The sequence below is a fragment of the Gorilla gorilla genome, chromosome 2 (genome assembly GCF_029281585.2).
Source record: "Gorilla gorilla gorilla isolate KB3781 chromosome 2, NHGRI_mGorGor1-v2.1_pri, whole genome shotgun sequence".
In the NCBI taxonomy this organism is placed as follows: Eukaryota; Metazoa; Chordata; class Mammalia; order Primates; family Hominidae; genus Gorilla; species Gorilla gorilla.
Window position 1 is genome coordinate 67,666,357 of NC_086017.1, and position 27,806 is coordinate 67,694,162.

Here is a 27,806-nt window from a genome sequence, read left to right on the forward strand (position 1 = left end):
AGTAAGAATTTATGAGCTTTTCCTTTAAACATTTTGAGCTTTTTGTGTTTGCTGTTTTATTTTTCAGTTAAAATTTCCATTTTTTAATATATAAGAGGCTGATAACATGTTTGCTTCTGTGGAGGAAAATGGGGAAGCTCTGGAACATCAGGATGATGTATTTTTTTATTGCACCACTAGACCTTTGGAACTCATTAAATTTTTTTCCCAACTTTTAAAACTTTATTTTATGCCATAGTACAAACATATTCGCGAGCTTTTTGGTTTGCTTGTTTGTTTTAACAAAGTTAAGAATACAAAGTTTCTTACAGTTGACCATGGATGTTCCATTGAGGCATAATAGTAAATTTACAGTATCCCCTTAAAATGATCTGATTCTACTCTGGAGGCTAAGGCAGGGGGATTGCATGAGCCCAGAGATTTGAGGTTACAGTGAGCTGTGATTGCACCACTGCAGTCCAGCCTGGGCAACAGAGTAAGACCCTGTCTTAAAAAAAATAAAAATCTACTTAAACTGGATCCACTGATTTACATCATAAACTTCAAAATGCAATAAATGTAACGGCCTAATTCTTCCAAAGGTAGTTTGGGATCAGTTGTATCAACATCGGTTTCCTTTCATTTGTTTTTTGAGACAGAGTCTCGCTCTGTAGCCCAGGCTGGAGTATAGTGGCACCATCTCGGCTCACTGCAACCTCCACCTCCTGGGCTCAAGCGATTTTCCTGCCTCGGCTTCCCAAGTAGCTGGGATTACAGGCATCCACCACCACACCTGGCTAATTTTTGTATTTTTAGTAGAGATGGGGTTTCATCATGTTGGCCAGGCTGGTCTCGAACTCCTGACCTAAGGTGATCTGCCTGCCTTGGCCTCCCAAAATGCTGGGATTACAGTTGTGAGCCACCCTGCCCGGCTGTCCATTTATTCTTTAACATTGGCAAGATTGCTATTTACCATTTTATCTTTGAGAAGCATAATAGAGTCAGTCCTCTTGCTTCTTGAATTTCTTCTTGTGTACAACTGACTCCAGGATCACTTACACTGTGCCTTGATAATGGTAAGTCTGCAGCTTCATCAGTGTGATCCCCTTTCCAAATATACAACAGGCAAACTTTGTTGCCTCATGGACACATAGAATATTCATTCTGTCTATCCTTAGTCCAGGTACAAAATTGCCTCTCTTATAGTAATCAGTGCTGGGTGCTGCTGTCTCAACAGATGCTCTTATTCCATAGCAGTTTTATTCTCGCAGATGAAAATAGGAGGTAATTTCCACAAAGCGGCTATATTGTAGGCTTCAAATATAAAGTCATTCAGACCTCATCTTTTCGGTTATACTCACAGGCCAAGCCAATACCAGCTCCCAGGAGACCTGAGCTCTGACAATGCCATGGCTCCTGTAGAAGTTCTTGGCATACGTATGCATTGATCCTACTTTTCCTTTAGCACAACCTCCTCTTTGTCCTGTAAGCTCTACAAGAATTTCTGGGACAGAAAGTTCATGAGTAAAGCTAAAGCCAGAGCCTAATAGGCTGTGATGAGATGATCTGTGGGATTTATCCTGGCTTCAAGTCCTTCCCCTCCTCCTCATCCCAGCAGTCTTCCTGACATCACAAAAATGACAGAAATGTGAATAATTTCTGTCATTGTTGGTGACAATATATAGCAAATCAGCTATATACAGAAATAAATATAGCAAATCTGTATAAACAGAAAGGTCCATTTTAAAATTCCATTTGATGAACAGTCTGCGTCATCCTGTAATATTTGAGTCCGTCTTCCCTGGTGAGCACTATTGTGATAGGCGAGCCCTCTTCCAGCCATTGAGGTTACATTTCTTAATTTCAAGTTTGCCTCATTTGCAAAATTACAGAATGCTACCAGCACTCTGCTAGCTGGCTTCTGGGTGAGCCCACCACACAGGGTGAGATGGAGGTGGGCATCTTCCTCTCTAATGCAAGCAGCAGTGGCCAGGATGTTATTGTACTCTGCACCAGGCTGCAGGCCCACAGACATTTTTTAAGGGAACATAATATTCACGGATAGGCTGTAATCTTCTTATCCATTCTTCCATTGTTGAATATTTACTGTTTTTCCTGTTTTTTTTTTAACTATTATAAATCATGCTTTGCTCAGTATCTTAATACCCTGATCTTTATTCATTTTTTAAATTATTTCTTTAGGGTAGATTCTCAGAAGTAGATCAAAGGGCACATTTTTAATGCTCTCTTGGTATGCCTTGCCAAACTACTTTCCAGTAGTTTGTGCCAGTTGGCACAACAGGTTGTGCCAATTTGCATTCTCATGATGATCAGCTTGTGAAAAGTTTCTTTTATGGTACTCTTGGAAGCACTGAATATTTATTATTTAAAATACTTTTTGCTACATTTGACAGTAACAAATTGAATCCCTTAAATTTTTATATTTCAAGGTTATTTAAAATATGTGTATGTGTATATTTATATTTTGTTGTTTTTATCCTTCCTCTGTTCATTGGCTTCTTAAAAACAGCTTTATTGAGATATAATTTACATTCCATAAAATTCACCTATTATAAATGTAAGTCAAGTACTTGAAGTCAATTTTTTTTTGTCATTCTATACAGTTACGCAACGATCACTGTAATTCAGCTGTAAAACAGTTGCATCACTCCAAAAAAAATTCCCTATGCCATTTGCAGTTAATTCTATATCCCAGCCCCAGCCTTAGGCAACTACTAATCTGCTCTTTGTGTGCTTTTTTTTTTTTAAGATGGAGTTTTGCTCTTTCTGCCCAGGCTGGAGTGCAGTGGCATGATCTCAGCTCACTGCAACCTCCGTCTCCTGGGTTCAGACGATTCTCCTGCCTCAGCCTCCTGAATAACTGGGATTACAGGCATGTGCCACCAAGCCTGGCTAATTTTTAAAATTATTTTTAGTAGAGATGGGGTTTCACTATGTTGGCCAGGCTGGTCTCGAGCTCCTGACCTTGAGTGATCCACCCGCCTTGGCCTCCCAGGCTTGAGCCACCGCGCTCAGCCTGCTCTTTGTCTGTAACAGATTTGCATATTCTAGAAATTTCAAACAAATAATGTCATATAATATGTAGTCTTTGTATCTGGCTGGTTTCCTTCACTTAGCATTATGTTTTTGAGGTTCATGCATGTTGTAGAATCTATCAATAGTTAATTCATTTTTATTTCAGCTAGGCTATATTTTGTTTATATAGTGTTTGATGGACATTCAGATTGCTTCCAGTTTTTGATTATTATGAACATACTGCCAGGAACATTTGTGTACAATTCTTTCTGTCTCTCATTTCTCTTGGGTAATTTCCCTAGGAGTAGAATTGCCTGGAGCCCATTTAATTTTATGTAATTACTTAGCCACAGAAAAGTTTCTTTTAAAAAATGGATGATAGCACTATACTTGAGAAGAAATACATAATTAAATGGTGTAAGAGAGTTAAAGTGCAGTGATTGGAGCAGGTAAATGAAAAGTTCTAAACTATGCAGCATGAGTGTAATAATGAAAACTACTTCAGAATTTATTGGTAGATGAGCAACTACTACAGTCTAAAACCAAGTGAAGGCAAATAAAAACAGTGAGCATCTAAATAAACATTGAAAACTTTGATTCCATGAAAAATGACAAAAATGGAAATTGGGCATGTTTGCATTCATTAGGATAGAAACATGAGTATATACTCATGTTTCCGGTATTAAAAAAGGCCATCAAGATTATGATAGATAAATAGGCCAAGGAGTTAAGTAGTCAGTTTATTCAAGATGAATGCATGTACTCTAGTGAATAAACAGGCATTCCTCCTTACTAGTAACTATAGCAATAAATATTTTATACATTTGTTGGTTATACTAAATTAACAAAATCAAATTAGTGCTAATGCTAGAGAGGTTGTGATGACATTAACTTTGTTGGTCTAGTCTGTGTGCCAAGCATTGTGGCAAAGCCATCTAGATCCTTGTAGATGTAAGATTTTGAAATAACTTTCATTTTTGTTTCCTTGAATGTAATTTAAATGTTTTAGTACTGTATAAATAAAGGAAGAAATAAACCAAAAGATAAAACAGTTTTAGATTCTCCCATGTGCTGAAGTCAAATCTGGTCATGCCTTCCTCTCCACTCTCTTTCTGTCTGTCTGACTCAAACTCTGGAGGCACAAATCCAACACGGGTTTTTTTCTTTTTGGGCCGGAGAGCTGTATGCTTGCTCTGCTGTGTTTTGAATCCTGCTTTTCTAGCTCGCCTAAATCCTGAATCCAGTTTTTCTTTAATCCAATGACTCACACCTTGGGAGTTTCCCTCACCCCACTCCAAGAAAATGCAATTAACTTTTCCATTTCAAGTAAATAATTCTGTCACGTGCTTTCTACTCTTTACCGATTTTGCTTTAGGTGCTCATCTGAAAATATGCTTCCTGTTGACTTTTTAAAAGTTCCTTGTAGAGTTCTTCTGTATGGGTGGGACCAAACATTTGTGAGTCACTCCCAGTTAGTATAGCATAGTACAGTCATCTTAAGAGTAAGTGATTTTTTAATTTGACAGATTGTCTGCCAAAAAGTGATAAAGTAGAGCCAAAAGCAAGAACAGAAATTGACTCTTGCTCTATTTATTTTCACCTTTTCTCATCTTTTTTCATCTAACATCAAAGATTATTTCCATTTCTGATACATTTTTATTGTATTTGTATTATTTTTGTCTAATTACTAGCCTAGGTTTCTACATCATCCATGCTTAAATGCTTTTCCTTGTTACATAGGGCTGTAAGACATTTATACTGTCAGTAGTTGAGTTTACTTGAAGTCATAGGTGAGAAGGTAATGTGTGATGATTAAGAAGTCAGGAATGATAAAATAAAAATTTTCTATTTGTTTTATCGTGCTTGACAATAAGTTTTGACTTATTAAAAATACATTGGCCAGGTGTGGTGGCTTACGCCTATAATCCCAGCACTTTGGGAGGTTGAGGCAGGAGGTCACTTGAGCCTAGGAGTTTGAGACCAGCCTGGGCAAAATGGTGAAACCTTATCTCTACAAAAAATACAAAAGATTAGCTGAGTGTAGTGTTGTGCACTTGCAGTCCCAGCTACCTGGGAGGCTGAGGTAGGAACATCACCTGTGTCTGGGAGGTCGAGGCTGCAGTGAGCCATGATCATGTCACTGCTTTCCAGCCTGGGCAACAGAGTGAAGCCCTGAATCAAAAAAATAAAAATAAAAAGTATATAGTACCAATTTACTTACAATAATATTAATAATTTTCTTCACTGTAGATAATCTCCTATCACTGTAAATGATCTTCTCCTATAGGTAGGGATACATCTGTGTTTGATCCTTTTAGTCTTTTGTACTCAAGGTTGACTTCACTACTTTAAGACCTCAGAAAGAGATGTCCCAGTAGGTTCTGCTAATTTTCAAAAAGTTAATACAACAGAATTAGAGAGTCTAGATTGTTATTTGATGTGACTTTTTTTGATCTCTTGTGATCTCTGTTGGCTTTTTCAAGTCATTATGGTTTCTCTTTGTATACTGGTTGGAGGTATTAGCCCTTGACTGTTTCCCTGGCCTCTTGGATGGTACTTTTCCTGATTTTCCTTGTACCTTTTTGACTATATGAAATTCCTTCAAGCATTTTTTTCCCACTGGTTTTTCCTCAAATGTGTGTTCCTAAATGTTCAGTCATTGTTTTCCCTGTTAGTGTTATTTTTGGATCATTTTATATATTAGAATAATTTTGGTGACCATTCAAATGTGGTTACTTTTTAGATATATTGAACCCTGGAGTCTGAATTTTCTGCTGTCTGCTTACCTTTACTTACTAGATGTCCTTATAGTGAATCTAAAAGCAACATATCCAAAACTGAAGTGATTCATTCACTATCCATCATTGCTGCAGTATTTCCAAATACAGATACTGGTATTATCTGTCCAGTAGCCCAGGCTACCAACTGCTGCCTTTATCACTGAACACATAGTTTATGTCACTGAGCCCCTCTTACTACTTCTAACACTGTCGTAATTCAGGGCCTTATTATTTATTTCAGTAGCCTCTTAACTGGTCTCCAACTCTTTAATCTGGTACTCTTCAAGGTACTTCTTCATTGAATGAAATATCGGTTTGATCTCAGTATGTCCCTGCCTAAACCCTATAGTCGCAAGTTCTCTATATGATAAAGGTTGTACTGCATGATATGTCCTAAAAGGCTTGGTGACTGCTTACCTCTCTAGCCTCATCTCCTGTCATTCTCAGTCTCATACATCACATACTAGTCCTCTTGACTCCCCCTACCAACCCCACAGTATGTTGTGTCTTACCTTTGTTTTTCATGATGTTTCAAGTCCCCTGCCTACTTCCCCTGACTCACTCTTACTCAGCCTTAATGATTCAGCATGGGACAGCTCCTTCAGGAATCCTCTTAATTCTCAGGGTTGGGCCAAGTGCTCCTTTTCTCTGTTCTTGCTAGTATGTAAAACAGGGTTGTTTTTTTTTTTTTTTTTTTTTTTGTAAATTTTACTTTAAGTTCTGGGATACAAGTGCAGACGTGTAGGTTTGTTACATAGGTATACATGTGCCATGGTGGTTTGCTGCACCTATCAACCTGTCATCTAGGTTTTAAGCCCTGTATGCATTAGCCATTTGTCCTAATGCTCTCCCTCCCTTCGCCCCCTGCCCCCCAACTTGGCCCTGGTGTGTGTTGTTCGCCTCCCTGTGTCCATGTGTTCTCATTGTTCGGCTGCCACTTATGAGTGAGAACATGCGGTGTTTGGTTTTCTGTTTCTGTATTTGCTGAGGATGATGGCTTCCAGCTTCACCCATGTCCCTGCAGAGGATATGATCTCATTCCTTTTTATGGCTGCGTAGTATTCCATGGTGTTTATGTACCACATTTTCTTTTCTTTTCTTTTTTTTTGAGACAGAGTCTTGCTCTGTCACCCAGACTGGAGTGCAGTGGCACAATCTTGGCCCACTGCAACCTCCGCCTCCCGGGTTCAAGCAATTATCCTGCTTCAACCTCCCAAGTAGCTGGGATTATAGGCATATGCCCCCATTCCTGGCCAATTTTTTTGTATTTTTAGTAGAGACAGGATTTCACCGTGTTGGCCAGGCTGTTCTCGCACTCCTGACCTCAAGCGATCCAACTACCTCGGCCTCCCAAAGTGCCGGGACCACAGGCATGAGCCACCATGCCTGTACCACATTTTATTTATCCAATCTATCATTGATGGGCATTTGGGTTGGTTCCATGTATTTGCTATTGTAAATAGTGCTGCAATAAACATATGTGTGCATGTGTCTTTATAGTAGAATGATTTATATTCCTTTGGGTGTATACCCAGTAATGGGATTGCTGGGTTAAATGGTATTTTTGGTTATAGATCCTTGAGGAATCACCACACCGTCTTCCACAATGGTTGAACTAATTTATATTCCCACCAACAGTGTAAAAGTGTTCCTATTTCTCCACAGCCTCACCAGCATCTGTTGTTTCTTAGCTTTTTAATAATCAACATTCTGACTGGTGTGAGATGGTATCTCACTGTGGTTTTGATTTGCATTTCTCTGATGATCAGTGATGTTGAGCTTTAGTGATGTTGAGCTTTTTTCCATATATTTGTTGGCCGCGTAAATGTCTTCTTTTGAGAAGTGTCTGTTCATATACTTTGCCAGCTTTTTGATGGGGTTGTTTTTTTCTCGTAAATCTGTTTAAGTTCCTTATAGATTCTGGATATTAGACGTTTGTCAGATGGGTAGATTGCAAAAATTTTCTCCCATTCTGTAGGTTGCCTGTTTATTCTTCCTATTTGAATTGGAGTGGTGAGAGAAGCATTCTTGTCTTGTGCTGGTTTTCAAAGGGAATGCTTCCAGCTTTTGCCCATTCAGTATGATATTGGCTGTGGGTTTGTCCTGAATAGCTCTTATTTTGAGATATGTTCCATCAACACCTAGTTTACTGGGAGTTTTTAACGTGAAGGGATGTTGAATTTTATCGAACGCCTTTCTGCATCTATTGAGATTATCATGTGGTTTTTGTTATTAGTTCTGTTTATGTGATGGATTATGTTTATTGATTTGCGTATGTTGAACCAGCCTTGCATCCCAGGGATGAAGCCAACTTGATTGTGGTGGATAAGCTTTTTGATGTGCTGCTGGATTCGGTTTGCCAGTATTTTACTGAGGGTTTTCGCATTGATGGCCTGAAGTTTTCTTTTTTTGTTGTGTCCAGAGTTTTGGTATCAGGATGATGCTGGCCTCATAAAATGAGTTAGGGAGAAATCCCTCCTTTTCAGTTGTTTGGAATAGTTTCAGAAGGACTGGTACCAGCTCCTCTTTGTACCTCTGGTAGAACTTGGCTGTGAATCCGTCTGGTCCTAGGCTTTTTTTGTTGGATAGGCTGTTAATTACTGCCTCCATTTCAGAACTTGTTATTGGTCTATTCAGGGATTCAGCTTCTTCCTGGTTTAGTCTTGGGAGGGTGTATGTGTCCAGGACTTTATGTATTTCTTCTAGATTTTCTAGATATTTGTATAGAGTTGTTTATTTTCTGTTGGTAGTTTGTATTTCTGTGGGGTCAGTGGTGATATCCCCTTTATCATTTCTTATTGTGTCTATTCTCTCTTTTCTTCTTTATTGGTCTAGCAAGCAGTCTATCCATTTTGTTAATTTTTTCAAAAAATTAGCCCCTAGATTCATAGTTTTTTTTGTAGGGTTTTTCGTGTCTGTATCTCCTTTAGTTCTGCTCTCATCTTAGTTATTTCTTGTCTTTTGCTAGCTTTTGGATTTGTTTGCTCTTGCTTCTCTAGTTCTTTTAATTGTGATGTTAGGGTGTCGATTTGAGATCCTTCTAGCTTTCTGATGTGGGCATTTAGTGCTTTAAATTTCCCTCTTAACACTGCTTTAGCTGTGTCCCAGAGATTCTGGTGTGTTGTCTCTTTATTCTCATTGGTTTCAGAGAACTTCTTGATTTCTGCCTTACTTTATTTACCCAGGAGTCATTCAGGAGCAGGCTATTCAATTTCCATGCAGTTGTGTGGTTTTTAGTGAGTTTCTTAATCTTGAGTTCTAATTTGATTGCGTTGTGGTCTGAGAGACTATTTATTATGATTTTTGTTCTTTTGCATTTGCTGAAGAGTGTTTTACTGCCTCCAATTATGTGGTCAATTTTAGAATAAGTGCCATGTGGCACTGAGAAGAATGTATATTCTGTTGATTTGGGATGGAGAGTTCTATAGAAGTCTATTAGGTCCACTTGATCCATAACTGAGCTCAAGTCTTGAATATCCTTGTTAATTTTCTGTCTCATTGATCTAATATTGACAGTAGGGTGTTAAACTCTCCCACTATTATTGTGTAGCAGTCTAAGTCTCTTTGTAGGTCTCTAAGAACTTGTTTTATGAATCTGTATGCTCCTGTATTGGGTGCATATACATATTTAGGATAGCTAGCTCTTCTTGTTGAATTGATCCCTCTACCATTATGTAATGCCCTTCTTTGTCATGACTATGGACCCTGGCCTCCCTGTGCTCTTGGTGGAGGCAGGGAGCGGGTAGGAGCCCTGCCCTTCCGGGCACAGCTGCAGCCACCCAAGTCTCAGCTGCACACCCAGGCCTCCCATTCCATGGAGCAGGCAGGAGCCCACCCCTCTCACCCCCAGGTGCAGCTGCAGCCACACAAACTGTGGCTGTGGACCCAGGCATCCCTGCACTCTTGGGGTCCCAGGAAGAAAGGACCCCCTGCCCTCGCAGGCTTGGAAGTGCCTGCTCCCACTTCCTGGCCTCTCCCTGCTGTTGGCGCCCATTTGATCTCAGAGCAAAGTCAGAGTGGAGCCCAGGTGCTGTCACAGACCAGCCAGGTGTGCACACGCTCAGGGCAGTGCTGACATGCCAGCCTCCTGTCACCTCAGCCCACTCTGGACTTTGGGTGCTGACAAACATAGGAAGGAAGCCAATGAGGGGCTGAGGGAAGCTCAGCACTGGCCTACAGGTACCCCTTGGCACCTACAGCCTGGGCACCACGAACAGCAGCAGGAGGCAGACAGGTTCCTGGGTGGAAGGGGTTGGGTCCCTGGTGAGGCCCCGCCTTCAGACCAGTGAGGGCCTAAAGGCTGGGGGCCAGCCCTACAGACAGAAGCGGGAACTTGTGGTGCCTTTTCCGGTCCCGTTCATGGCCACTCACAGACCAACTGGCTCACATTTCCTCCCCTCTGAGGCCCGTAAAAGCCTCGGGCTCAGCCAGAGCTGAGCAGACGTTGAGATGACCTGCCTGTAGAGAGGAGCTACCCACTTCAGGGCCTCCTCTGAGCTACTCTGTCACTCAGTAAAGCTCCTCTTTGCCTTGCTCACCCTCCACTTGTCTTCCTACCCCTTTCTTCCTGGACACAGCACAAGAACTTGGGACCTGCCAAAAGGCAAGGCTGAAAGAGCTGTAACACAAACAGGGCTGAAACATACCCCTTGCTTGCCATACTGCAGATAAAGAGGAGAGAAGAGCTGCAGCCCTTCAGGGAGCTCAGACCTGGAGCTCCCCAAGCCAGGGCTGTGACTCTTTGGTTCCCTGTGGTTCCTGGAGGCTCCAAGCTTCAAGGTGCCACCATGTTCCCTGGTGGCAACCATGGAAGCTGCTTGCGGTGTGCCTGATCTAGCCACAGCCTTACAGAGAGCCAGCACCCATGCTGGCACCTGGAGCTGCCCTCCCCACTGCAGCAGGCAGCATGCCTGTGCACAGTGGTCCGACCCCATGCTCGCTTGCTTACACACCCCTTGCCACTCCATGCCTGGCTTGCCGTTGGCAGGCATGGGATCCAGGCTGGTAGCATGAACCGAGTGCAGCCTGCCAGCCCAAGTAGGCAGAATGAGCCCACAGACCCGAGCAAAACTCAGGCAAGGGCACCACCAGCCACAGAGGTTTCTGGCCAGAAAAGCGACACCCCAAGGATCCTGCAACAATTTTTCTCTTGTTAGAAAAATTCTGTTGATTTCACTTTCTCTATTAGCATTGCTCATTTATTTGCTTCCATTTAGAGCAAAACTTCTTAAAAGATTTATCTATATATGCGGCCTCTCATTCTTCTGTGTCCCTTTTCTTTGGAATCATTCTGGTAAGGCATTCATCTTCCGCTACGTCCACACTGTTCTTGCCAAGGTCGTCGGTGGCTTTCAGATTATTTCCAGTGGTCAGCGTTTGTCCCTTACCTTACTTGATCTATCAGCATCATTTGACTGTTTATCTCTCCCACGTTCTTGGAAAACATTATTCACATAGCTTCCAGGACATATCAGTTTCTCTTGGTTCTTTTCATACCTTACTGGCCATTCTTTGCAATTTCCTTTGGTTGGTCCTCTTTTCCATGACCTTGAAACTTTGAACTGCTCCATGTCCTTGGACCTGTTGTCTATCTGTACTTGTTCCCTTGGTGATCTCATCCTGTCTCTTGGCTTTAAATTCTGTTTATATGCTGACGACAGCTTAATTTATATCTCAAGCTGAGACTTCTTCCCCTGAACTCTAGGCTCATATATCCAGCTGCCTTTAAAAAATTTTTTATTGTGATAAAATAAATGTAACATAAAATTTATCGTTGTAGCCATTTTTAAGTATACAGTTCAGGGTATTATATACATTCATAATGTTCTGTAACCATTATCACCATTCATCTCCATAACTCTTTTCATCTTGTAAAGCTGAAGGTTTTTAAATATTAGACAGTAACTCTCCATTTTTTCCTCCCTCCAGTCCCTGCCAGACTCCATTCTACTTTCTGCCTCCATGATTTTGGACCCCTGAAACTACCTCAAATAAGTGGAATTATATAGTATTTTGTCTTTTTGTGACTGGCTTACTTGATTCAGTATAATGTCCTCAAGGTTAATCCATGTTGTAGCATATGTCAGAATTTCCTTCCTTTCTAAGGCTGAATAATATTTTATTGTATGTATATTTTTATGTCATATTTTGCTTATCCATTCATCTGTTGATGGACACTTGGGTTGCTTTTACATTTTAGCTATTGTGAATAATGCTGCTATGATCATGGATGTACCAGTATCTCTTTGAGACCCTACTTTTGGCTATATACCCAGAAAGGGAATTGCTGGATCATATGGTAATTCTTTTTCAAAATTTTTGAGGAACTGCTATATTGTTTAACACAGTAGCTGTACCATTTTACATTCCACCAACAGTGCGTAAGGGTTCCAATTTCTCCACATCTTTGCCAACACTTATTTTCTACTTTTTTTGAGAGTAGCTATCCTAATGGGTGTGAAGTGGTATCTCATTGTTTGCATTTCTCTAATGATTAGTGATGTTTAGCATCTTCTCATGTGCTTATTGGCCATCATATATCTTCTTTGGACAAATGTCTATTCCAATCCTTTGCCCATTTTTGAATTGGGTTCTTTGTTTTTTAGTGGTTGAGTTTTAGGTGTTCTCTATGTATTCTGGATACCAATCCCTTATCAAATGTATGATTTGCAAATATTTTCTCCCATTCTTTGGGTTGCCTTTTTACTCTGTTGATAGTGCCCTTTGACACACAAAAGTTTTTAATTTTCATGAAGTCCCCTTTGTCTTTTCTATTGTTGCTTTTGCCTTTGGTGTCATATCCAAGAAATCACTGCCAAATGCAATGTTGTGAAGCTTTTGTGCTATGTTTTCTTTTAAGAATTTTATACTTTCAGGTCTTACATTTAGATCATTGATCCATTTTGAGTTCATTTTTGTATATAGTGTTACGTTAGGCTCCAACTTCATTGTTTTGTATGTGGATATCCAGTTTTCCTAGCACCATTTGTTGAAAAGACTATTCTTTCCCATTAAATGATCTTGGCACCCTTGGACATAATCTTTTGACTGTATATGTGAATGTTTATTTCTGGACTGTCTATTCTATTCATATTCTTTTGAATATGAGATATATGTCTGTCTGTATGCCAGTACCATACTGTTTTGATTAGTGTAGCTTTGTAGTAGGAATCAGGAAGTGTGAATCCTCAAGTTTTGTTTTCTTTTTCAAGATTGTTTTGGCCATTGAAATTCTATATAAGTTTTAGGATGAGCATTTCTAATTTTGCAAAAAACATCACTGGAATTTTGATAGGGATTGCATTGAATCTATTGATTGCTTTGGGTATTATTGGCATCTTAACAGTATTAAGACTTCTATGATTATGGGATGTGTTTTTATTTATGTCTTTAATTTCTTTCAGTAATGTTTTATAGTTTTTATTGTACAAATATTTTACCTCTTTGGCTAAGTTAATTCCTAAGTTAATTCATTAAAATTTTTTTTAAATTTTTACTTTTTTTTTTCTTAACCCCTTTCCCAACTCCCTAAGTTAGTTCTTTTTGATGCTACTGAAAATGAGATTGTTTTTATAATTTCCTTTTTGGATTGTTCATTGTTTAGTGTATAGAAATGCAACTGATTTTCTTGTATTGTCTTTGTATCTTACTACTTTGCTGAATTCATTTATTCTAACAGCTTTTTTCTGGACCATTTAGGGTTTTCTACATACAAGACTATATCATCTATAAACGGATAATTTTATTTTGTCCTTTCCGTTTGGATGCTTTTTTTTTTTTTTGAGACAGAGTCTTGCTCTGTTGCCCAGGCTGGAGCACACTGGTGTGATTTTATCTCACTGTAACCTCCACCTCCCGAGTTCAGGTGATTCTCCTGCCTCAGCGTCTCGAGCAGCTGGGATTACAGGCATGTGCCACTGTGCCCAGCTAATTTTTGTATTTTTGGTAGAGATGGGGTTTCACCATGTTGGCCGGGTTGGTCTCGAACTCCTGGACTCAAGAGATCCTCCCGCCTTGGCTTCCCAAAGTGCTGGGATTACAAGCCACCATACCCTGCTGGGTATAAGCTTTTAAAATTTTAATAAATATTGCTGAATCATTTTCCAAAAAAGTTGTATCAGTTTATAGTCTCATGTCCAGGACAGTGAGCCTTCTGTATCCATGGGTTACACATCCATGGATTCAACCAATTTTGGATGGAAAATATTTGGGGGAAAAAAAGGATGGTTGCGCCTGTACTGAACATGTACAGAATTTTATTTTTGTCATTTTCTAAACAATACATCATAACAACTATTTATGTAGTGTTTGTATTAGGTATTCTAAGTAGTCTAGAGATGAATTAAAGTATATAGAAGGATGTGTGTAGGTGTTAATGCAACTACTACATCATTTTATAAAAGGTTCTTGAATATCCGTGGTGGCTTTGGTGTCAGTCCTCTCCATGGATACTGAGAGATGATGTATATGAAAATGTTGTTTCCTCCACATTCTTGCTAGAGCCAGTTATCACTAATCTTAGTCTTTGCCAAACTTATATTAAACATCTTGTTAGTTGCCTATCTTCCTGAGCTTTTAGGCTTGAGAGTTTTGGCATCAGGTGCCTGTTTGTACCTTCCCATACATGTCTTTTTTTTTTTTAATGGAAATTTCAAATAATATAGGAAAGTATAATGAGAAGGCCCTTACCCTTATACGGTGTCCCAAGTAGCATTTTGAGTTTTGAATAGAGCGAGTTATGACCTTCTGTGAGCGTTATTATTATTATTTTTTTCTATTTTATTTTTTCTCCCTGCAATACTTTCCAAGTCACGAGCCCCTCTCTCGGGGTGAACCCATCCCAGGGTGTCCTTCAGTTGCCTGCCTGCCTTCTTTCCATTCATCGTCCATCTCTGTCACCCAGGCGGGAGTGCAGTGGCACGATCATGGGTCATCGCAGCTTCAATCACCTGGGCTCAAGCAGTCCTCATGCCTCATTTTTTGATTTTTTGTAGAGACAGGGTCTCACTTTGTTGCCCAGGCTGGTCTTAAACTCCTGGACTCAAGCAATGCGCCCACCTCAACCGCTCAAATTGCTGAGGTTACAGGTGTGAGCCACCATGCCCAGTCCTCTGAGCATTATTCTGTGGCTTGACTGGGTTTCCAGCCCTGTTACTTAGGGCCAGGAGTGCAGTAGGACCCTGGTTTAGAAAAGGAATTATGACATCTGCTAAATACTATTTAGCTTAATTTATTCATAAATTGGTTCACACTGTTAATTGAATAGTTACAGATCTCCTAGTCTGTGTAATATATTCTAAGCATACTTACATACACGTGAGAGCTGACTAGTAATTTCCTCTTGATATAACTTCACTTAGGGCTGGGTGCAGAGGCTCATGGGTGTAATCCCAGGACTTTGGGAGGCTGAGGCAGGAGAATCACTTGAGGCCAGGAGTTTGAGACCAACCTGGGCAACAAAGTGATGCCTGTCTCTACAAAAACAAAACAAAACAAAACAAAAAAACTAGCTGGGTGTGGTGAATGCGTGCCTGTAGTCCCAGCTACTCGGGAGGCTGTGGTGGGAGGATCTCTTGAGCCTGGGATGTTGAGGCTGCAGTGAGCTGTGATTGCCCACTGTACTCTAGCGTGGGTTACAGAGCAAGACTGTGTCTCAAAAACCCCCCAAAATTTGGTATTCCCTAATCCAGCAGTCTCCAACCTTTTTGGCACCGAGGACTGGTTTCATGGAAAACAGTTTTTCCATGGATGGTAGGTAAGGAATGGTTTCAAGATGAAACTGTTCCACCTCAGATCATCAGGCTTAGTTAGATGTGCAACCTAGATCCCTCACATGCATCGTTCACAATAGGGTTTGCACTTCTGTGAGAATCTAATGCCACCACTGATCTGACAGGAAGTGGCGCTCACGTGGTAATGCTCACTCGCCCTCTGCTTACCTCCTGTTGTGCGGCCCATTTCCTAACAGGTCACAGACCAATACCAATACCAACTATGGATAAGGGACCCCTGCCCTAATCCATATCACAGTGTTTTGTATTTGTTATAATTGGTTTTCTGTCCATGCTGTGAGACAAAGGCTTAGTGACTTCCTTCTGTGCAGTAGTACACCTTTGCCCCCATCACACATGAATATTACCGTGAATATTATCATAAATATCATGGTTATTTATAATAAATATGGTTATTTATGATAACCATTTATTATAACCATATCATTCTGATAATAACCATAAAATATTATATATGTTATATATTTATCACCTGTATATATTAGAGTTCAGCTGTTACTGATCTATTTATATCTTTTTTTTTTTTTTTTTTTTAAATTAGAGCAGGGTCTCACCATCTTGCCCAGGCTGGTCTTGAACTCCTGGACTCAGACAATCCTCCCACCTTAGCCTCCCAAAGTGCTGGGATTACAGGTGTGAGCCACTGCGCCAGCCTTTTTATTTCTCTATCAGCTGTTTAAGTAATTGTCAAAGAACCTTATTTTTAAAAACCTTAACCATTAAAGGAAAGTCCTGAATCAGTTCCCTGACTGAAAAAAATCGAAGTGATTACGTATTTACACATATTCTGTGAGCTTAATAATAATAGCTACCATTTGTTTAGCAGTTAGTATGTACAAATACTGTGCTAATGCTTTATATCCTTTAACCTTTACAACAAACATTCTGAGGTAGGTACTGATGCCATCCTTGATTTAAATATAGGTAAAGGGAGGCTCAAAGAGGTTAAGTAGGTTGCTCATGGTCACACAATAAGTTAGAAGGTGATACAGCTTGAATTTAAACCGTTTTTGTTTGTTGGTTTGTTTGTTTGTTTGTTTTGAGACGGAGTCTTACTTTGTCGCCCAGGCTGGAGTACAGCGATGTGATCTCGGTTCACTGCAACTTCTGCCTCCCAGGTTCAAGCTATTCTCCTGCCTCAGCCCCCCAAGCAGCTGGGATTATAGGTGTGTGCCACCACACCTGGCTAATTTTTGTATTTTTAGTAGAGATGGGGTTTCTCCATGTTGGCCAGGCTGGTCTCGAACTCCTTGCCTCAAGTGATCCACCTACCTTGGCCTCCCAAAGTGCTGGGATTACAGGTGTGAGCCACAGCACCCAGCCGAATTTAAACCTTTAATATATGCTCTGCTCCATATAGCATCCATTATTTGGATGTAATACAGTATGGCCTACTTTATGTTAAATCACAACTTAATAGCTTCTATTTTATAGTATGAATTACATCATTTATTGCTTCTACATTTAAAGAAGTCATATGTGACTTGTGCCTTTTGGAATTTACTGACAGGGAATGAAACATGGAAAAGATCAGATTATAGTGCTACTCAAAGTGTGGTTTGGAAATAGAGATGTGAGAGTTAGCTGCTTAACTTGGAATAAAGCCTGAGTCTTGGATTTAGTTGGGGGAAAGTGTTTATTTTGTGAGAAATGTTATCTGAAAGAAATCTTATTTGTTAAGCTATTTAAACTGAACTTCAGAAAGAAAAGGTGACTTTTAACAGGTAGAGAGTATGAGTGGGTGGAAGCAAAGGGCTTTTGAAGTCCAAGAGCAGCATAAGGAAAGACAGAGAGGCCTGGGGCTTGTGCAGGGGCACTGCTAGTAGTTAAGCAAGGGTGGAATGGATAGTACTTTGAGAAAAAGAGGAAGATTAGGTTAGATAGGGTGATTAGGGTCATTTTGAAAGACTTTGAAAGTCACAGCTCTTGGACTTGATTTTGAAGTCAGCAGAGGGTCAACAGTCCTTTTATAAAGTGAAACAATGTGATCAGGTTTGTGTTTTAGGAAATAAGTCTAGCATCAGTGTGGAGGGTGTAGAGTGTGGAATTATCTTGGCAATGGTTAGGGTAAGAGGAACTGTAATCGGAAGGGAAAGGCAGTATGGAATTGAGAGATTTTACTGAATCAGAAATCGTAGGAATTGGTGACACATTAGATGCCCTGAGGTTTTATTGATATTATTTATTATTACTGATAGTATTATTACCGTTGTTATGCACTTACTGTAAGTGATTTCTGATGGTCACAAATCCATTCTATTATTAGTGGCTGCTGACTGAATTTCTGTTAAGAGATGCTCAGGAAATGATGGGTAAATGATGAGATGAGTCTAGGTTGTAGATGTTACAGTCATGTAATATTTATTTAAAATATTTATTTGGTTCCTGCTCAGAAGGCATTTTGTTTAGGATTGGGAATATCCCAATCTTCAAAGAATTTGCCATATTCATGAGGAGTCTAAGAGGCCTTGTTTGCTGTTCTTTCTGTATAATCTTTGGACTTATGTTTTAACTCCTCACTCTGTCGGCTCATGTGGGATGCTGCTTATTTCATAGTGTTCTGAAGTTTAGATGAGGTAGTGTGTGTAAAGTACCTAGTATAGCTCCTAGCATGAGCAAAAGCTAGTTCCCTTCTACTCTGTCATGAACACAGAAACTGGAAAACCCAAATTTATTAGGATTGTGTGTCAGATAGGTGGTAGCAGGTAGTGAATGAATTTCTGAAAGAAATTTTTAAAAGCTTACCTTTCCTGATGATTTGGCATCAGAAGGTCTGATTGCTATTTTACTATTCTTACCATTGTGAGTATAGATAGGTCACTTGGTTTGTCAGCCTAAATTTACTGATTTACAAAATGAACAGAATCCTTGCTGTTTTATAGGAGGTCTGGAGAAATAGTAGAGATAGTGGATATAAAATTGCCAGATAAACATTAAGTAGTATAGCAGAATGGTTGAGATCAAAAGTTTACTAGCTTAGGAGACCCTTTGGCGAGTTACTTAACCTCTTTTAGTCCTGATTTCTTTTTTGTTTTGTTTTGTTTTGTTTTTTGAGATGGAGTTTCACTCTTGTTGCCCAGGCTAGAGTGCAGTGGCGCAATCTTGGCTCACTGCAGCCTCCGCCTCCCGGGTTCAAGCGATTCTCCTGTCTCAGCCTCCCTAGTAGCTGGGATTACAGGCATGTGCCACCACACCCAGCTAATTTTGTGTTTTTAGTAGAGACAGGGTTTCTCCATGTTGGTCAGGCTGGTCTCGAACTCCCGACCTCAGGTGATCCACCCGCCTCGGCCTCCCAAAGTGCTGGGATTACAGGCGTTAGCCACTGCGCCTGGCCATAGTCCTGATTTCTTTATCTGAAGTATGGGGATAATATAACATCTGCCTCATGAGATTGTTATATAGATTAAGTGAAAAAATGCATGCAGAGTAGTTTATCCAAGCACATGGTAAGCACTCAAAAACTGGCAATGATTATTGTAAATTATGTGGTACCCTTTTGTCACTGTAGAATAATTCTTTGATCTTGCTTTCTGTTGTTAAAACTTCTGTATATAAGTGATGTATATAAGTGATTCTGGATATAAGTGATGTTACCTTTGATGGTAGTGAAAGAAATCAGCAATGCTTTTAAAAGAAAACTTCATACTTTCATAAGCTTTGGCTCCAAAAACTTCCTAGGGAAAAATGTCTAGGGCCTTATGTTTAAGTCATAAATAGAGATAGGATTTGAATGTGATACTTTCTATTACTAAATTTCAGTTCAAAATTTTAAAAGAATTAGTGATTCTTAACTGGGAGCATTACTAATTCTGAGAAGTGCTGGATATCATGAGAGGTGTTTGAACAGCTGAATCATGTGGCAGCAGAAAAATGAGAGCCTCTGTACTAAACTTACATAAGGAGTTTATTTTCCTTCTTCCAAATAGTCATTTCCCATCTCAGACAAAATGACTGTTTCATAAATTGCATTGTTATTATTTCCATTTATTCACTTATGGTCCCCAGAAAGTTTGTTTGCTTTGTCTTTCAAAGTAGAATTATTATAATTTTTAAAGAACTTACCTGTGGATGTCTAAATTTTCAAAGCCTTGAGGAGATAAATCTCTCAAAGAATTAACTATCACTAAAAACGAAGAAATATGAGTAAAGACCAAGATGTTTGAAACAAAGTTATATGCCAACTTGAATGATTGTGTCTAAAGAATGAAAAGGCCATCATAATTATTTTCATCACCTCATAAATTTAAAGCATTTTTAAAAGCTATGAATGTTCTTTTTTGGGCAGGTGTACTATTTATGTCTTTTAACATTTCCACTGAATTTGTTTGCCAAATAAGTTCTTTGTGTGTGGGCAGGTTTTTGCCCCCCACAAATAAGATGCATAGTCCTATGATTTTCCAGTTTTACCAATATTTAATGGAAATTTTTTTCTTTTAGTTTCTCTCTCTCCTACCTCTTAATGACTGTATAGATCAATATCAACTATCCTTAGATGGAGCCCATTGTATGCATTATTAAACAGTTTATAAGGCTTTAAACCTAGTGACCTTGTTCTTTTTTCCCACAAATGTGATCACGGGTACTTCCTTTTGTGGCAAACATGGCTGTTATTCTATGGGTAAGGTGTTGTTTTTGTTGTTTGTTTTGAGACAGGGTCTCACTCTGTCATAAGCCTGGGGTGCAGTGGTGCCTCATAGCTCACTGCAGCCTCAAACTCCTGGGCTCAAGTGATCCTCCTGCCTCAGACTCCAAGTAGGTGGGACCACAGGCACACACCATCACACCCAGGTAGTTTTTGGATTTTTTGTAAAGACAAGGTCTCACCATGTTGCCCAGACTGGTCTTGAACTCCTGGGCTCAAGCGATCCTTCCCCTCCACCTCCCAAAGCACTGGGATTACAGGTGTGAGCCACTGTGCCTGGTCTGTGTGAGGGTTTTTAACAGAGATAAAGAGTGGTGGTGCAATTATTTTGTTGTTGTTTCAGCTGACCCCAGGATAGTTTAGCATTTTGTGAGGAAAATCATGAAGTGTAGTGAGAGTATTGCATATTTAAAATATCACAATATCCCCTCGTTCTGTTCCTAATATGCTAAAATACATGACATTTGGGTAAAATATGTAATATTTAAAATATTGGTATTAATAATTTTGATATCCTTTGAGGTAATTAGAGACTTTTTGATGTCTAAAAGATTGAGTTTGAGATCACTATCTGTTCTTTAGTATCAGTTAAGTAGGAGCCTCAGAGACAAACAGCTGCTTTTTTGCTGTGATTAACACACCCCGAGAGGAAAAAATAATCAGAATTTTCTTGTCAACCCAACAGTTTTGGGGTGTGGGAAATAGATTAATCACTGCCAAATTAGAATTTGCTGTAGGCTTTCAGCCCCCGCCCCCACTACCACCCCGTGTCTCAGAACTGTATCTGTAAACGCGAGGGCAAATGGTCCAAGGTTCCATACATGCAGGCTTTCTTTGCCTTGCAGGGTAATCTGGACCTCTGCCAACATTGTAGAGTTGATTCTGCCCTCCTAGCGACCATCTCAGAGAGGCTGCAAAGGGCAATTCCAGGGAGATAGGTAAGCAAACCTTAGAGATACCTCCAGCGGGGGACTCAGCTCTCTCTGGTCCTGCTCCTCCTGGTCCACTTCGTCCTCCATATCCAGGTTTTCTTTCAAGCTTACCTCATCTTAGAAATTCTGATTTTAGGCAGGTCCCAGTCTCACTCCTGCCCCTACTGCCTGGTGAATATTGCCCCATTAAGGTCCAGGCCCTCCTTTATCTACAGGACTTAAGGCAAATTAAGGGGGATCTTACAAGTTTTTAGATGACCCTGACAGGTATATAGAGGCTTTCCAGAATTCAACATAGGTGTCTGAGATTCAGAAATCTAATTTACTTTGTCCTGAATTCTCAGTGAAGGATTGTCTTAATTTGAAAGCATATTTAAGAAATATGTAATAATTCTAGTTGGGTTTTATATGCTTTATACTGTTTTGATTACACTTTAAAAAATTTATCTTTCCCACTTTCCCTATTTCTGTCTTTCATAATCTTATCTCAGCTCCCATGTAGAGACTTATCTCAGTTGCCATGTAGAAATACTTTTTCTTTCTCCACTTTTCCTTGTGAGCTGGCCCCAAAAGAAAGATTTATTGTACAGTGAACACATCTAGAATGTCACTAGGTGGAAAAAATCTTGGCAAATTAACATCATTTGTAAGACATTCGGATAATATATTGGCAAGTTTCATTCTAGTTTACAGGTGAGATTTCATTTTGGTGAAAACATTTCACCACTTCTATATATTTTCCTATAGAATATGAATAAAGATTTTTATTTCTCCCTTCAGTGGCACAATTAAAAATTCCAGCCTCTGAAATGTGTGATGCTTTGTTAGCCAGGAAGCCAGAAAGGTTATATAAATAAATTAATTAATGTTGAACATGCATATAATTACTAAGTTTGTATACTCTAAGAAGCGACTAAATTGTTGGTGGCAAAAGTGAACAAATCATGGGTCTCCTTATTTCTGGTGACTCCCACTGCAGTTCATCCTACACACAGCTGCTAGATCATCAAAGCTGTTGGATTAATCTCCCTAAAACAATATTTCATCAACTCTGTCAGTAGTGCCTTCTGTCTTAAGAAATTGCAACTTCTTAGTCCAGTGCCAAAGGCCCTCTCTTTACAGCTGTATCTTGCATTTTTCCACTTGTTCCTTTGTTTGGTTTTTGTTACCCTCTGGGGGCCTTAGCTATATATAAATTTGCTGCAATACCTGTTCCTCCTCCTCCTCCTCCTCCTCTTTCTCCTTGCCTTTTCATTCTGATTACCACCCTCACTCATAAATGCTTCCTTAGCAACTGATTATGCCTAACTGTATTTCCCACCAGGCTCTCAGGATTTTGGTACTTAATTCATCCTGTCTTAATTTATTCTCAGTTTAGGGTTGCTCTCCATATGATTTTATGGATGTGCAGTCTCTCCAAGATAGGTGCCAAGTAGATGTTACAGACTAAGTGATTTGCCTTAATGATGGAGGTAGAGTTGAAATTGGCTCTATGTATTCTGATTGCTTCAGGAAGTCTTTATACGTGAAATGGGATTTCATAAGTTTGGAGTCAAAGATCAGAGAGTGTTTAAGTAGGGAAGAAAGGCAGTGTGGAAATTTTGCAGGAATAACAGTGTTAAATCTGCAATAGCTGTGAGGCTGTGGCACTCTGCTTAATATGCCTGAGGCTCAGTTTCTTAATCTGATGCCACGGAAAAAGGTAGAGTAGGAATCTCTGAATTGATTCCTCCACCGGAAGAACTATTGAGCTCCCATGAACTGTCTGAAGCAACTATTTTGGAACTCTGGAGTCTAGTAGAACATTTGCAGCATCCAAGGGAGTACTTGATGAGGAAAGAGGCTGGTAAGTTTCAAAGAATTTCATTGTTTTGGTGTTTGGCATAGTAGCTACCATCTCCCATCCCTCAATCCTGTAGCAGCCAGGTGATGGTTGCCTGTGTTCCTGGTATGACTTGCTGGTCCCCAGGTGGGCATTTGGGACCTTTACAAATTGGGATTGTGTATTATGATTGCTATTTTTAATTGCTGAGGTGCCAGCTGTTTCAACCCCCACAAGCTGAAATGACTTACTTGGCATTAGCCATATAAGATTTAAAGAGACAGAACATTCCCTCGAACTCCTTTTCTTATTGGATCCAGGCATTTAAGGAAATCTGTGTTAGGTCACTGGATGACTGCAGAGATAACAGAGACTTCAGTGACCACATATGGCAGGGAGTATAATCCTTGCAAAGAATAGGTTGGAAAATTCACTTAAACAAATGGCTGGCTGCCACCCTCATCAAGTAACAACAGCAGTCCTGGGGAGAGAGGGGAGCCTGATTTCCAGAGTTACCACATTACAGTATTCAAAATATCCAGAAAAAATTAAAAAGCATACAAGAAAGAGGAAAGTATGGCCCATTGCTGGGGGGAAAAATGGACAGAAACCATCCTTGGGGAAATGCGGACATTGGACTTACCAGACAAAAACTTTATCTTTTTTTTTCTGATTTGGGTAATTTATTTTTTTATTTTTCTTTTTCTTTTATTATACTTTTAAGTTTTAGGGTACATGTGCAGAACGTGCAGGTTTGTTACATATATATACATGTGCCATGTTGGTGTGCTGCACCCATTAACTCGTCATTTAACATTAGGTATATCTCCTAATGCTATCCCTCCCCCCTCCCCCCACTCTACAACAGTCCCCGGTGTGTGATGTTCCCCTTCCTGTGTCCATGTGTTCTCATTGTTCAATTCCCACCTATGAGTGAGAACATGTGGTGTTTGGTTTTTTGTCCTTGTGATAGTTTGCTGAGAATGATGGTTTCCAGCTTCATCCATGTCCCTACAAAGGACATGAACTCATCCTTTTTTATGGCTGCATAGTATTCCATGGTGTATATGTGCCACATTTTCTTAATCCAGTCTATCATTGTTGGACATTTGGGTTGGTTCCAAGTCTTTGCTATTGTGAATAGTGCCGCAATAAACATACGTGTGCATGTGTCTTTATAGCAGCATGATTTATAATCCTTTGGGTATATACCCAGTAATGGGATGGCTGGGTCAAATGGTATTTCTAGTTCTAGATCCCTGAGGAATCGCCACACTGACTTCCACAATGGTTGAACTAGTTTACAGTCCCACCAACAGTGTCAAAGTGTTCCTATTTCTCCACATCCTCTCCAGCACCTGTTGTTTCCTGACTTTTTAATGATCGCCATTCTAACTGGTGTGAGATGGTATCTCATTGTGGTTTTGATTTGCATTTCTCTGATGGTCAGTGATGATGAGCATTTTTTCGTGTGTCTTTTGGCTGCATAAAAAAAACTTTATCTTAAATATACCCACAGAGGTGAAGGAAATCATGGTCAAAGAACTAAAGGAAATCAGGAAAACAATGTATCAATGGGAAACATGGTAGAGAGATGAAAATTATAAAAAATATAATTCAGTAGAGAGTTCAATGGCAGATTTGAACAGGCAGAAGAAAGAATAAGTAAACTTGAAGACAAAGCAATTGCAATTACCCTGTCTGAGGAGCAGAGAGAAAAATTTGAAGAGAAATGAACATACCCTAAGGGACTTATGAGAAGACATCAAGCTTACCAACATATGCATTGTGGTAATCCTAGAAGGAGAGAGAGAAAGGGACAGAAAAAATAGTCAGAGAAATAATGGCCGAAAATAATTTTATGGTTTTAGCTTTTATATTTAACTCTTTATTTTGAGTTCATTTTTGTGTATGGTATGAGGCAGGGATCCAACTTTACTTTTCTGCATGTGTCTCTCCAGTTTTCCCAGCATCATTTATTGAAGAGATGATTCTTTCCTCATTGAATGGACTTTGAAAATCACTAGGCTGTAGATGTTTGGATTTATTTCTGGACTCCAGGTTCTATTCCATTGATCTTTATATCTGTCCGTATGCCAGTAACACAATGTTTTGATTACTGTACCTCTGTAGTAAGTTTTGAATTTAGGAAATATGCATCTTCCAACTTTGTTCTTCCTTCTTAGGATTATATTGCCTACTCAAGGTCCCTTGCAATTTCCATATGAATTTGAGGATTGACTTTTCCATTTCTGCAGAAAAGGTGGTCGTTGGAATTTTGATAGGGATTGTGCTGGATCCGTGGATTGTTTTGGATAATATCGATACCTTCACAGTATTAAGACTTCCAGTCCATGAACATGGGGACATCTTTATATTTATTTAGACCATCTTTAATATCTTTCAGCAATATTTTACAGTTTTTAAATGTAAAAGTCTTTTACCTCCTCAGTTAAATTTATTCATAGGTATTTTATTCTTCTAGATGGAAATGGAATTGTCTTCTTAATTTCCTTTTTGAATTATTCATTGCTGGTATGTAGAAATACTGTTTTTTGTGTGTTAACCTTGTAAGCTGCAAATTTGCTGGATTTGTTTAACTCATAGTTTTCATGTGAATTCTATGGGGTTTTCTATATATAGGATCATGTCATCTGTGAATAAACATAGTTTACTTCTTCCTTTCCAATTTCAATGCCTTTTTTTTTTTTTTTAATTCTTTCTAGACAAGAAACTTCTAGTACAGTGTTGAACACCAGGGTGAAAGCCGGCATCCTTGTCTTGTTCTTGATCTCAATGGGGAATGCTTTCAGTCTTTTACTATTGAGTATTATGTTAGCTGTGGGTTTTTTATAAATGCCCTTTATCATGCTGGGGAAGTTCCCTTCTAACGTTAGCTTTCTGAGTGCTTTTATTGTGAAAAGATTTTATATTTCATCAAATGCCTTTTCTGCATTGAGATGATTGTGTGTTTTCTTTTTTTTTTTCATTTTCTACAAATGTGGGGCATTTAAACATTTTTATAGTATAAAATACCTTTTTAAAGTTGAACCACCTAGGGTAAATCCCACTTAACAAAGCAATGCCAGCCATTTTTACAGCTTGGATGAGTTCTGAGGCAAAACAAAGATGAAAGCCTTGCACCAGTTCTTCCTGTAGCCCCAGACACGTGAAAATTAGACAAAATAATTTGTGATTAAGGTCTGCTCTGCTCCCTCTGGAACTAGGTACCAGGGTGTCCCATGCTGGGAATGCAGGCTGATGTCTCCAAGACTTATTTTGTGCTGGAGAGGGGGATGGGACTAGGGTAAGTAATGCCACAAAGCTTTCCTATATTTTAATTGCCTTTTTCTTGATTCAGCGTTTACTTGGGTGCTGTAAACCTTTGACTGTTTTCCAGAATTTTAACAAAGTTGGTTCTGATAGTTTCTGCTTGTTTTTCAGTGTTTCTATGGGGAGACAGAAGCTTGGAGCTGCCTACTCTGGCATTTTGCTGATGTCACTTTCTTCATTCTTTATGGTTTTAAAAAATTTTACCCTTTTTAAAACCTTTTATTTACTCTAAGGCATTATTTGTTATATTTAATCACTCTTGTGAGCCTTCTAATTTGTATTCATTTCTAAAATGAATTTTTCCTTTTACTTCTATTCTTTTGAGTTATTTCACGTTTTCTTGAGTTGTATAATTGTGATTTATTTTGCTCTTTCATGTCTTGAATTATTTTTCTAATGTCTTTTAGCTTGTTTTGAAATAGAAGTTTACAGTTTTGATCTCTTCCCAAGGTCTGTTTTTCATTATTTGTAAAGATACTATTCTGCTCCGTATTCTCTTTTTTCTTAAAATAACTGTATGGATGTGACCTTGATACATTTCTGTTGCTAATTTTTATATGAAATTGGTTTTCCTGAACTTTAAAAAGGGGTCATGGTTCAGGATAACTTTTCTAATTCACAGAGCTCCCTCTTCTGTTGTTTTTGTAAAATGTTTAAAAATATGGTGGCTTCCTTTCCCTTTCTCCACTTTTATCTGAACCTTTTCTTTCCTTGTCTCTATTGTCCCTGTTCTGCTTAATTTTGGTCCACTCCCAGCAGTTTTCCCTCAGTTTGGAGCCCATTCCTGGAAGGTAGCTTTGGTTGGTAGGTTGGTTTTAAGAATTTATATGGCTCAGACTGTTCCAGCCTTTTTAGGAACTTACCCTGCACTCACTTGTTATTGGATTGAGCCACACCATTCCCATTTCCAGCTTTTCTTCAGTTGGCCTCCATACTGTCCAGTGAACACCTAATAGGTATTTTGGTGTTGTCCTCAAGTCCCCCAAATGCCCCCTTTGTTTCCTTACGTATCCTGCACAGATGCTGATTCCATGCAGGTCTTGTGGCTTTTGGTGGTCTTCCCCACTCTTATTTTGGGGTTTGTGTGGGTATTGTGTCACCTACTTTTGTTCCAAATGTTTCCCATGGGATTTTGGTTTTGCTATCTTAGTCACTCTGATTTTAGGTGGTGATTCAGGGAGATTAAAAATTTTTGTTGCAGTATCTGCTATCTACCTCGAATCCATTCTGCATTCATATCTTAAGAACTCCCCTGTATGGACTTAGAGTTTGTGGCCCCTGGCCTGTGGTGTGTCTACTGTATTTGTGCTTTGTTCTGAAGCTTTAGTTCAAATGTTATTGATCTGTTGGTGTTTGGATATTGCAAAACCTATCAATGTAGAAAGAGTTAAAAAGAATCAGTGTATCATTATAATGGAAATGAAAATATTTACAGATTGTAGCAAAGTTGAAAGTGATGCAAAATGTATGTATTTATGGAATGAATTCATC

At 39.3% G+C, this 27,806-nt stretch overlaps 1 protein-coding gene and 1 pseudogene across 37 annotated transcripts in view; one reads left to right on the top strand and one right to left on the bottom strand.

Moving 5' to 3' along the window:
- Positions 1 to 27,806, top strand: part of SLMAP (sarcolemma associated protein) — a 167,973-nt gene that overhangs the window by 43,380 nt on the left and 96,787 nt on the right. The gene's annotated exons all lie outside the window — the stretch shown is intronic.
- Positions 920 to 21,247, bottom strand: LOC109026069 (pyruvate dehydrogenase E1 component subunit alpha, somatic form, mitochondrial-like; annotated as a pseudogene).